We start from the raw sequence: 12,878 nt of genomic DNA on the forward strand, positions 1-12,878 counted from the left end.
TTTCACTTATGATATAATAAAGTAATTATTGGTCAAGGAGCTGGAGAGTTCCTGGAGCTTTTGTTTTAAAAGTTTGGTCTGGTCTATATCTCATACATGCTCCATCAAAAATGGAGAAGTTAAAAAGGTTGTCCAACAAAAATCTTTTTCTTTCAAATCAACTGGTGTCAGAAAATTATATAGATTTGTAATTTACTTCTATTAAAAAATCTCAAGTCTTCCCATACTCCCATTAGCTACTATATGCCATGCAGGAAGTGTTGTTTAATTTTTAGTCTGTCGCAGTGTTCTCTGCTGACATCTCAGGCCGAGACAGGAACTGTCTAGAGCAGGAGAGGTTTTCTATGGGGATTCCCATAGGGGTGTGTGTGTTCAGTATTGACCAATCAGGAAAAACCACAGAGCTGTTCAGGAGGACAGTGACAGAAACTCCTATACAGCAGTGTGAATGTCTGACTGTAAGTGCAGGCACATTATAGCAGCAGTGTGTATAGCTGATTGTGAGTGCAGGCACATTATAGCAGCAGTGTGTATAACTGAGTGTAAGTTCAGGCACATTATAGCAACAGTGTTTATAGCTGAGTGTGAATGCAGACACATTATAGCAGGAATGGAGAGGATGGGAAACACAGAGACTGCAGGGGGCATGAAAGAATAAGCAGGGCAGATGTGAGCACATAAATGCAGCGCTCTCTGCCCAGGGAAAGAGGGGTTACAGTTATATAAAGATTACCTCCAAAGTCCTGTCCCCTGATGTAAGCCCCAGTCTGAAGTGGATCTGCTATTATTTGGAAGGTGAGGGAGACTTTCTGGGTCAGAGTACAGTGATGTAGACCACCTTGTGCAGGCTATACTCCTCCCCAACTCCCGCTCCCACCCAGTACAGGGAACTCTTAAACCAAAGCAATGGTATTAAGCTAAGTTACAATTTTGAAAAACTGTGGGCTCTTTTTTGCACAACGTTCTTAATCCAAGTTACTCCTAAACCAAGGTACCACTGTACTAGATTATATTGAAGCAAAACCTCCAGAAACTCTCCAGATCCATGAACAATTATTTATTATATTATATGTAAAACAGACATGTTTTACTTATTCAAAATTCATGTTTTTATTTATGGTAAACTGGTCCCAGCACCAAAGTCTCATACTGCATAACATCATGTGGAGGACAACGGGACTCATGGTTGCTGCTGCTGGCTGTGACTCTGCCCCTCTTCCAGGACCTCCCTGAATGCTGCTCTGGGCTGTGACTCTGCTCCTTCTTCAGATTCCACTGGATGCTGCTCCTGGCCGTGACTCTGCTTTTTCTTCAGGTTCTCTCTGAATGCTGCTCTGGGCTATGATCTTGCTCCTTCAGGTCATCTCTGGATGCTGTGCCTGGCTGTGGCTCTGCTTCTGTTTCAGGACCTCCCTAGACTTGGTTGTGGGCTGTGACGTCTTCCTCTTCAGGTCATTTCTAAATGCTGCTCTTTCATATGGCTCTGCTTCTCTTTTAGGACCTCCCTTGATATTGTTCACAGCTGTGACTTTGCTCCTTCTTCAAGTCTTCTCTGGATGCTTCTCCTGAGTGTGATTCAGCTCCTCTTTTAGGACCTATCTGGACGCCTTCTTCAGATTATCTCTGGATGCTGCTCCTGGCTGTGACTCTGATCCTTGTTCAGATCCTCTATTGATGCTGATCATGGCAGTCAATTTGCTCCTTCTTTAGGTCTTTCCTGGATGCTGCTCCTGGCGTTAGCTCTTTCTACCTTAGCAGCTAAGAAGAAGCAAATCGCAGATATAGAGTTACTATCATTTAAAATGTCAAACGTTACTGATCACAAGCGGTCTATTTACCGAAACCTGCTGTAATCTGGAAATACAGCAAGGGAAAGGGCAGAGCCATAGGTCAGAGACTTTATTCCAGTTTTCCAAGCAGTCCCCAGGCTGTATCCATCCTCTCCACGGAGCAGGCATACAGCGGGAATTAGAAGCCAACAGCTCAGGTTTGTACGAACCCAAACAACAGCCAGCTCGCTCATCTCTACTTAGGACAGAAATGTCCCTATAAAGTTTAATTTGCAAAATTATGCTTATGTGGGCCATAGCTTTTGGAGTTTAAAAACAAATTTCAAATAAAAGAAAGACTAAACAAAATTTCCAGCCCCCTGTTACTGTGAGGGGCAACACAGATGGGGATATTGAGCAGAGGTGAGAAAAGGCCTGGTTAAAGGAGCCTAAAATGTTTATCAGACAGATTCTGCAGAAACAAGTTGGCTGATAGCCAACACTACACTGTATTGTTATTCTGACTCAGATTATTGTTGTAGTGATTTATCCCTTGTAAGACCTCTATGCCTGGCCTGTATAAGTAGATGTAACCACTGAGGACAATCCTTATCAGATAGCTGAACTCACCAACACTGTTTTCATCCAAAAGCTGGTTTATTCTGTACATCAAACAACAGGAATACAGCAGAATGAATGGATTTAGTATTATGCGGTCAAAAGATGATGCTTTCCTTAGCTTAGCATGCAGGATACAGGAGCCCTGTTACATGTGGTAGATGCAGGCAGCCATGATGCAGGAAAATACACCAAGAAGAAGCAGGAAGTGGTAATACATACACAGGAAATGGGTGGTGTATCCATAAAGGAACATGGAAACAAAACATACCAAGAACGACCACTAGGTGGCAGCAAATAACTAGTCATAGAAAGATCCATATACAATAATAAGAATATTAACTGTGTAACAGCATACTCCCCGTCTGGCGTGCAAATGTCACTATTTACACCATAACGGTAGTTATACAATCGCAAATAAACAACAGTGCAATTTGCTTAGATGTCTTGAACCTGAAAGACAAAAAAAAAAACCATGCAAATAATGCGACAATTATGGGAATTCAAGTCAAAGGTAGGATCCAGCAGCATACTCAAGTTCATTCTCCACAGGGCAAGAGCAAGATAAGTTCCGTGATAGGCCTGATGAAAGTCTTTACAGTCCCTTGTCTTGCAACTCTCACCTCCACCTTGCGTACCTTACCGTCATCACTAAGAATGCTCTCTATAATAAGTCCCATAGGCCACTCGATTCTTGCGGCTTGTTGATCCTTGAGTAGAACAAGATCTCCAACCTTAATGTTAGGGTTCAGGCGTTGCCATTTCCTCCGTCCTTGCAGAGTAGAAAGATATTCCATCTTCCAACGATTCCAGAAGCAGTCGGCAAGGTGTTGTACTCTCTTCCACTGGTAATAGCACAGATTTCCTGATTTAAAGTCTCCAGGTGGAACAGGAATGGACCCAAGCTTCTGGGTAAGTAGAGCAGCTGGAGTAAGGATAGCTGGGTTCTCTGGATCTGTTGACACTGGAACAAGAGGTCTGGAATTAATGATAGCAGAAGCCTCTGCCATGAAGGTAGTTAGAACCTCGTGGGTAAGTCTTGTGAAATTGGAGTCCATAAACATAGAGTCCAGTATTTTACGTGTAACGCCTATCATTCTCTCCCATGAGCCGCCCATATGGGAAGAATGAGGAGGATTGAAAATCCATGTACAACCTTTCTCAGCCATGAAGTCTTGGATTGGTCTAGAGTTGATCTGTAACTCTCGACAGGCTCCGACGAAATTAGTCCCACAGTCCGATCTTAGTGTCTTGACAGGTCCTCTGATGGCCAGAAATCTTCTTAATGCATTAATGAAGCTTGAAGCGTCCATAGATTCTATTACTTCAATGTGTACTGCTCGCACACTCATACAAGTGAACAGCACTGCCCATCGTTTGCTATTTGCTTGACCACCTCGAGTTCTGCGGGCTGTTATCATCCATGGTCCAAAGACATCCAGACCAACATGAGTGAAGGGTGGGTCAGTACTTGTCCTGTCAGCTGGCAGATCTGACATTTGCTGTTGCTGATGTCTACCTCTTAGTTTACGGCAGTGAACACAGCTGTGCAGTATAACTGTAATTTGTCTTTTTGCTCCTATAATCCAAAGGCCTGCGGCTCTTATGGCACCCTCTGTGAAGTGTCTACCTTGGTGCTTAACCCTTTCATGGTAGTGCCTTATGAGCAGAGTGGTAATGTGATGGCGAGCAGGTATAATGAGAGGATTCTGTTCTTCTTCTCTCAACTCGGCCTTATTTAAACGTCCACCGACTCTTAACATGCCATAATTGTCAATGAATGGGTTCAGTTTAGCAATTGGACTGTTTTTTGGAATGTCCCTCTTGTCATGTATACATTTGATTTCTGAACCAAAGACATCCTGTTGTACAATACGTATAATAACCATTTCACTTCCAGCAATGTCCTTTGCAGATAGAAGCTTTTGACACATGTGCCAACCTTGACATTGAACATCAGTGGGCTTTGTGTGAAAGCCGTATGCAATGTGGACTAACCTTGCAATGATGCGGACAAGCCTTATCCACTTGGAAAAACGTTCAAATCGCTTACCGTCCAAGACAAGTCTTTGTTTAGTTCGGGTGATGAGGGTTTTCACTTCCGGACGAATCTCTGGATCTTTGTCAGGTTCTAGAATACTGAAGATTTCAGCTGGCGTTTCTTCTGACTGATCCAGCAGGAATTCAGGACCTGATATCCAAGAAGAATTAGCAAAGGCGCTTGCAGACACTGGTCTAGTTGCATGATCTGCAGGATTCATTTCAGATGGAACATAATGCCGTTGTTCAGGTTTAGATGACTTCCTGATTCTTTCAACACGGTTGCTGACATACACATAGAAACGTTTAGTCTGGTTGTATATGTAGCCTAGAACAACCTTGCTATCTGTGTAGAACTTGATGTCATCTATCAGAATGTCCAGCTCACGTACTATGAAATCTGCAATTTCTACAGCTAGAATGGTCCCACAAAGTTCAAGCCTAGGGATAGTGTGTTCTGGCTTAGGTGCTAACTTAGCTTTCCCAAACAGAAACCCTATGTGGGTACGATTAGAAGAGTCTTTTACCTTGAGGTAGGCAACAGCTGCTATGGCCTCAGTAGATGCATCTGAGAAGATGTGAAGCTCCTTTCTCTGACTTGTAGAAAGTGAAGCTGAAGTGTAGCAGCGTGGTATACGGATTCCATCTAAGGCACGTAGAGATTGTTTCCAGGACTCCCACTTGGAGAGCTTGTCTGCTGGCAGTGGAGCGTCCCAATCTTTAACAGTCTCTGAGAACTGCCTAAGCAAGGATTTGCCTTGTACAGTGATGGGAGCCACAAATCCCATTGGATCGTACAAGCTGTTCACTACTGACAGAACACCACGCTTGGTAAATGGCTTATCTGCAAAGTTGACTTGAAAGCCGAAGGTATCCTTTGATAAGTCCCACCGTAGGCCTAGACTTCGCTGTTCAGGTGGCATGTCCATCCCCAGGCTTAGATCTTTAAACCCTGTTGCATGATCATCAGGTTGAAAGGCCTTCATAACGGCAACACTATTTGAGGCAATCTTGTGTAGTCTGAGGTTAGCCTCAGAGAGCATACCTTGTGTCCTTTGGAGCAGGTCTATGGCTTCTTCATCTGTAGGTAAAGACTTAAGCCCATCGTCAACATAAAAGTCTCTCTCAACGAAGTGTCGAGCATCCACACCATACTCCTTTTCTCCATCAAGGGCAGTCCTTCTTAAACCATATGTTGCAACAGCGGGTGAGGGACTATTCCCAAAAACATGTACTTTCATACGATATTCCATGATCTCATTGTCCATGTTGTTGTTTCGGTGCCACAGAAACCTTAGGAAGTTCCTATGGTCTTCACGTACAATGAAGCAATGAAACATTTGCCCAATGTCGGCAATTATTGCAACTGGCTCTCTTCTAAACCTCATAAGTACACCTACAAGGTTGTTGGTTAGATTTGGGCACGTGAGAAGAACATCGTTCAAGGATACACCTTGATGCTTGGCACTGGAATCAAATACTACCCTGATTTGTTTAGGCTTGCGGGGGTGATACACTCCGAAGAAGGGCAGGTACCAGCACTCTTCGTGTTCTTGAAGCGGTGGTGCAGGTTCCGCATGATCATTGTCAAAGATCCTTTTCATAAAAGCAATGAAATGGTCCTTCATTTCAGGTCTGTTCTTTAGTGTTCGTTGAAGTGAATTGAATCTGGATATAGCCTGTTCACGATTGCTTGGGAGTTTGGCCCTTGCAGCACGAAGTGGTAATGGCGCAACCCAGCTGTTAGACTCATCCTGGAAGAATTCTTTGTCCATTATTTTGATGAACTCTTTGTCTTCAATTGACAAGGCTATTTTGTTGTCATCACTTGTAGTACTAAACACTCCAGCACCTAGATTGTCATCACAAAGGACAGAAGTAACATGCCGTACTTGGATGATGTCAAGAGGCTTCTCTTTTATTTCATAATGGTGAGGACATCGTTTAAAGTGTGAGGCACGTCCATTTCCCAACACGTAAGTTTTGAAGGAGCGGATCTCAGGTGACGTACACATCCTGTCCAAGCATACATCGCCCACTATTACCCAGCCTAGGTCAAGTCTTTGTGCATAAGGGGCGTTGTCAGGTCCATCACATTGGTCACGTACTTTATGGACTCTAAGAATGTCTCTTCCTAGGAGGACCAAAATTTCAGCATTGGTATCCATTGCAGGAATCTCATCAACAAGGTGCCTTAAGTGAGGATGATGATATGCGGCTTCAGGAGTGGGAATTTCTTCCCTTTCATCTGGTATCTGGTCACACTCAACTAATGTTGGTAGGGGTATGCCCTCTTCCCCCTTGATGTGAGAAACCATGAACCCATCGACTCTTCTGCCGAAAGTCTCTATGCGACCAGAACAGGTTCTGAGAGTATACGGTGTGGCGTGACCTTCTATGCCAAAGATCTCAAAGAATTTAGGCTTGACCAGGGATCTGTTACTTTGCTCATCTATTATGGCATACATTCTAACAGCTTTCTCAGGATGGTCCTTCGGGTATATCTTGACTAGGCATACCTTGGCACAGCATTTGTGATCCAAGCCTTCTCCACATACTTCTGTGCATGAAGAGAAAACACTATCTTTGGTTGGAGCATGACTTTGTTGCTCCCCGCCATGATTTGAGGCAGAGGGGGAGTTAGTTGGCTGCTGTAGTTTGTCTGGAAGTGGAGTAGGATGCATAGCTGTAACATGTTTTTCACTACTGCATTCTGTGCACTTGATGGCAACTTTACAGTCTTTAGCTTGATGGCTATAAGAAGAACAACACTTAAAACATATTCCAAGTTTCTGTAGAATCTCCCTGCGCTCTTGTAGAGTCTTTGCCCTCAGCCCTCGACATTTCTTAAGAGAGTGAGGCTTCTTGTGAATAGGACACTGGCGATTAGGGTCTTTATCTTTGTTATCCACAACGCTCTGATCACTAGGTGAGGTAGTGGAAGGTGAGATGTCTGTCCTCTTGACAGATATTGCTCTATTAAGGTCTTTCCGTTTAGGTGCAGTGTTATCATACCTTGATGATGAGGATGAAGCAGGCACGTTGGGTTCACTGAAGCTGAAGCTGGGGTCATTTCTCATCCAAGCTTGATCACTAATGAACCTGCAAAAGTATGAGAATGGAGGAAAGGATACATTATAGTCTCTTTTGTACTTTGAGCCCTGTTGTGTCCATTTCTCTTGCAGGCTGTATGGCAGTTTAGACACCACCGGGTTGACACCATGAGCGGTGTCCAGGAAGCTTAGTCCAGGTAGACGTGGATCTGTCTTTGCCAACTCTAGCTCCATAAGGAGGTCACTTAGATCCTGCAGCTTGCGATAGTCTTTGTTTGCTAATTTTGGGAAGTTTTGTAGTCTTTTGAATAGAGAGCTTTCTATGGCTTCAGAGCTACCATAAGCTTGCTCAAGTCTTGTCCATGCAGCAACAAGACCTGCATCAGGATGGTCAACATGTGCTGTTCTCAGTCTTTTGACACGATCAGCAGATTCTGGTCCCAGCCACTTTATGAGCAGATCAAGTTCTTCCTTAGTAGTAAGGTTGAGATCAGCAATAGCAGCCTTGAAGGTCGCTCTCCAGGCCCTGTAGTTCTCTGCACAGTCATCAAACCTTTGTAGACTAGTATTAATGAGCTCACGGCGTACCATATACTTGGCAAAATCATTCAAATCTGTTTTCTCACTCTTTGGTGCCAAAGTCACTTGTGGAACCCATTGGTTGTGAAAGTTCTCTGGTGATGTAGGGTGAGCTTTACCAGGGTAAAATGATGTTGCATGAGCATTTAACTGTGGTTTGGTCTCTAAGGCTTGTGCTGGCTGTGGCTTGAGTTGCAGCTTGTCACCAAAGGTCACATTATTGTTGGCAGGAGTTGATGTGGTTTTCTGCATAGATGTAATTGTGTTGTAGCCTTGAAGAGGCTCAGGCATATGGAGTTGAGAGGTCTCTGTGTTGAGAGTCAGTACAGTGTCTTTAGTAGGAGGTACAGTTGATGATTCTGTATCTTTACAAATGTTATGCTTTAGTACATATTCACTGGTGCGTTCAACTGGATCTTCTGGTTCTGCTGAGATAAGACAGTCCAAATTAGTGCTCTGTTCCATTGCTTGTTCAAGAACTTTCAATCTTGCAATAGAAGCTGCTTCCTCCCCTTCCATTTGAAGAATCTTTATTTGTGAATCTGCCTCTGCTTGCTGAGCTACCATCTTAGCATGGTGAGCTGCTTTGCGTGCTTCTACCTCTGCTTGCTTTCTGGTAAAAGCACTTTGCGCTTTTTTTGCTTCAGCATCAGCGCGGGCTTCTATTAGCTTGTCACTTAATGTTGAATTTCTGGAGCGAGAGGATCTAGAGGACAGTGAAGTGCGCTTTGTTGAGGTGGATCTGTGAGATCTGGTCTCCTGCAGTTGAGTAACGCGGAGTTCTGCCTTAAACTTAGCATTTTGTACTTCAAGATCCCTTTGTTGATTCAGTGCATTGGTCCTTGTCAGTTCTTCTGAAGAATCCTCTATATTAGAGTCCTGCAGGAAAGCTGAGTACTTTACAGACAGTCGCTGGTAACGTTCATATGCGACACATAGGCGATTTACAGAGTCTATTAATTCGGCTGGTTGATCATTACAGTGTGACAAAACTGACATACAGTGTGAGGTTCTGTCCCAGAGGTCTGACAGGTTTCTGGAGAACTCATCTGTAGTGGCTTCATAGTTTTCCCTGAGTTTCTGTGTGGGTTTTATTGTACGTTTGGTTTTTACACTCTGTTCAGTAATGTCTGCCGGATCTGTTCCCTGTGGGCCTGCCGGTTCAGTAGCATGAAGTGTCTGCATTGGTTCGGCAATAAGAAAGTGTTTAGAGCCTTGTCTAGACATTTTTTACTGTTATGCAAAAAATGGTACTGTCTCTTTAAGAAGACCAACAGCAGCTTAGACAGGTGAGGTAACAGTTCAATGTAGAGGAACGTTTTTTATCATTCACATGGAGTGCAGTAAGCTTGTGCGACAATGTGATTCAAGATGGTGGATGGCACTGAGCTTGATTGCAGATTAGGCACACACATATACACAGCAGGCTGGAGGAATTCTATGCATCTTTTGACTATTCTGACTCAGATTATTGTTGTAGTGATTTATCCCTTGTAAGACCTCTATGCCTGGCCTGTATAAGTAGATGTAACCACTGAGGACAATCCTTATCAGATAGCTGAACTCACCAACACTGTTTTCATCCAAAAGCTGGTTTATTCTGTACATCAAACAACAGGAATACAGCAGAATGAATGGATTTAGTATTATGCGGTCAAAAGATGATGCTTTCCTTAGCTTAGCATGCAGGATACAGGAGCCCTGTTACATGTGGTAGATGCAGGCAGCCATGATGCAGGAAAATACACCAAGAAGAAGCAGGAAGTGGTAATACATACACAGGAAATGGGTGGTGTATCCATAAAGGAACATGGAAACAAAACATACCAAGAACGACCACTAGGTGGCAGCAAATAACTAGTCATAGAAAGATCCATATACAATAATAAGAATATTAACTGTGTAACAGCATAATTGTACTATTATATAGTTAGAAACAGTTTTCTCACATGCATAGAAAAGTGTATTACCAATGTTACCATACAGTATATGATAATAATTTGCCATGGGGCATTTTCCACCCACCTGGGGCATTTTCACTCACATACAGCAACAGTTTTTAACACCTTCTTGGCCTGCTTGGTTGCCAATTGAGCATATAGTGAGCCAGCTGGGACACCGTGTTTAGCAACCAATGAGTGTGCAGGATCCACAGGCCATGCTGCAACATCTGCAGGAAATAGGGCAGCTCAACACTTGACCCTACTTTTGCTTGTACAATTTTTCCCCAATAAAGTATCATTTTGCTCCTAATATTGTAAACACAAATTGTCACAAATATTACCATTATATTTACAAATATAACGTTTTATTCGATTCCTATAACTGTTTCTTTGTGCTTTTTCTATTTTTGTCAATGAGGTTACTTCTGGAGCTTTTCTGAGTGTACATTAAACATATAATATATACAGAAAAAAGTAATCTGGACAGCCTAATCAGTACAGCTATTGCATGTATATGACTGCCTTTACCATTACACGAAAGGTTCTCACTAGAGATGAGCGAACCGGATTCGGGTTCGAGTCCATCCGAACCCGAACGTTCGGCATTTGATTAGCGGTGGCTGCTGAAGTTGGATAAAGCGCTAAGGTTGTCTGGAAAACATGGATACAGCCAATGACTATATCCATGTTTTCCACATAGCCTTAGGGCTTTATCCAACTTCAGCAGCCAACGCTAATCAAATGCTGAAAGTTCGGGTCTGGATGGACTCGAGCATGCTCGAGGTTCGCTCATCTCTAGTTCTGACCAATGTGAAACTCTCTCAGTATTAAAACATACGGTGAAGGGCCTTCTGGAGTATGGGAAATAGCTATTTGTATGTAATCTAGCTAAATACCATCACTACTAAGAATCTTCACTGTGTGTTTGCTATGTCTACGTGGCTATTCTTTGTAGTTTAATGGTAAAATCCTGTCATTGTCATGCAGCCCCAAAGCTTCCCTAAAGAAGAAGACTCATGTGCTGCTTGTGACAAAAGTCTAATTTCCAAACATTCATTTTGAAGGGCTAGGCATGAAGTCATTGGCACAGTATGTTAAAAAATGATGGCACTTAGCTCTCTCTGTCTCTTATCTATTGAAAACAAGCTGAAAAATAACTATAGAATTCTATAAACATAAATATCTTATCGCGATCCTTGCTTGTTGCCGGGCCAGGGCTCTGCGCAATAATGGCAGCCCAGGGTAATGCATGACTGATCTCATGGATCTATGCAGTACATATGCACTGCATAGATCTCTGTGAGAGATCAGTGTGGTTGTATTAGAAGTCCCTTCTTCTTCTAGTTACTGTGTAAAAGAGAGAAAAAAGTTTTTTCATTAATAAAACATGCCCTCCCCTAATAAAAGTTTGAATTACCTCCTTTTCCCATTTTATAAAAACATATTTGGTATCGCCATTTGCGTAATCGCCCCAAACTATAAAATGATCACATTCCTGATCTTGCACGGTTAACGGCATAAGCGCAGAAAATGCCAAAGCACAAAATTGCTGATTTTCAGTAACATCAACTCCAGAAAAATTGTAATAATCAAAAAGTTGCATATACGCAAGCAAGCTACTGATAGAAAGAACAGATCATGGTGCAAAAAATGACACCTCAGAAAGACCAAAGAATAAAAGTGTTATAAGGATGGTAATGTAGCGATTTTAAACACACATTTTGTATCTTTAAAAAGGTTTTAATTTTTAAAAAGCCTTCAAATAAAATAGAACTTATATAAGTTGCATATCGTTGTAATCATACTGACTTAAGGAACATAGATAACATGTCAGTTTTACCATAGGGCGATCAGCGTAAACATGAAACCTCCCAAAAGGAAAAATATTGGGGAAGATTTATCAAACTGGTGTAAAGTAAAACTGGCTCAGTTGCCCCTAGCAACCAGTTAGACTCCACCTTTAATCCATCACAGACTCTTTGGAAAATGAAAGGTGGAATCTGATTGGTTGCTAGGGGCAACTGAGCCAGTTTCACTTTACACCATGTTTGATAAATCTTTTTTTCAGTTTCACCCCGCAAATATTTTTTTCCCTGTTTAGCGGCATGTTTTATGGAAAAATTAATTCTGTTATTGCAAAGTACAATTGTTGTTGCAAAAAATATGGGCTTATGTGGGTCTGTAGGTGAAAAAAATGCAAGTGCTTTGGCCTTTGAAACGAGGTTTAAAAAACAAAAGCGCAAAAGGGAAATTTGACCAGGTCATCAATAGAGATGAGCGAACTGGCCGAGGTTCGGGTTCGTATAAACCTGAACTCTCGGCTTCTGATTCCCGCTGTCTGCCAGCTCCGTGGAGAGGGTGGATACCGCCTGAGGACCGCCTAAAAAACTGGGATACAGCCTATGGCTATGGCTGTATCCCAGTTTTCCAGGTGGTCTTGAAGGTTGTATCCACCCTCTCCACGGAGCGGGCAGACAGCGGGAATCAGAAGCCGAGAGTTCAGGTTCATACGAACCTCATCTCTAGTCATCAAAGAGTAAAAACAAAACCGCCATTTTTTATTTATTTTTTTTAAAATTGAAAGTGGCCCTTTAAATAAATTTATTCTGCAGAACAATAATTACTGAGAACAGAGTGTAGCTAAGTCACACTAAAGCAGCTGAGCATCAGATCAATGGCGTACAAATAAATCCTCTTAGTGATGGAAGAGATGACGGTCCTATAGAATAGACTGCTTCCCATCCCATTATCGGAAGGGTCTTCACAGACTATTGCATTTAGTCGCAGCAGCTCTATGAGCCGCAAACTGACACGTCCCACCCACTACGTCTGTATCCTCCTTACGCTCGGGTACGTGCTGACGTCATCAGTAATAG

At 42.7% G+C, this 12,878-nt stretch overlaps 1 long non-coding RNA gene across 1 annotated transcript; it reads right to left on the reverse strand.

The window, feature by feature from the left end:
* Positions 1–1,085: 1,085 nt before the first annotated feature.
* Positions 1,086–12,828, reverse strand: LOC138787181 (uncharacterized). Its single transcript, XR_011362319.1, has 2 exons — positions 12,686–12,828; positions 1,086–1,758 (listed from the first exon to the last, which is right to left on the reverse strand). It is a non-coding gene; the product is annotated as an uncharacterized lncRNA (long non-coding RNA).
* Positions 12,829–12,878: the final 50 nt, after the last annotated feature.

Source organism: Dendropsophus ebraccatus, chromosome 3, assembly GCF_027789765.1.
Source record: "Dendropsophus ebraccatus isolate aDenEbr1 chromosome 3, aDenEbr1.pat, whole genome shotgun sequence".
NCBI classification, from domain to species: Eukaryota; Metazoa; Chordata; class Amphibia; order Anura; family Hylidae; genus Dendropsophus; species Dendropsophus ebraccatus.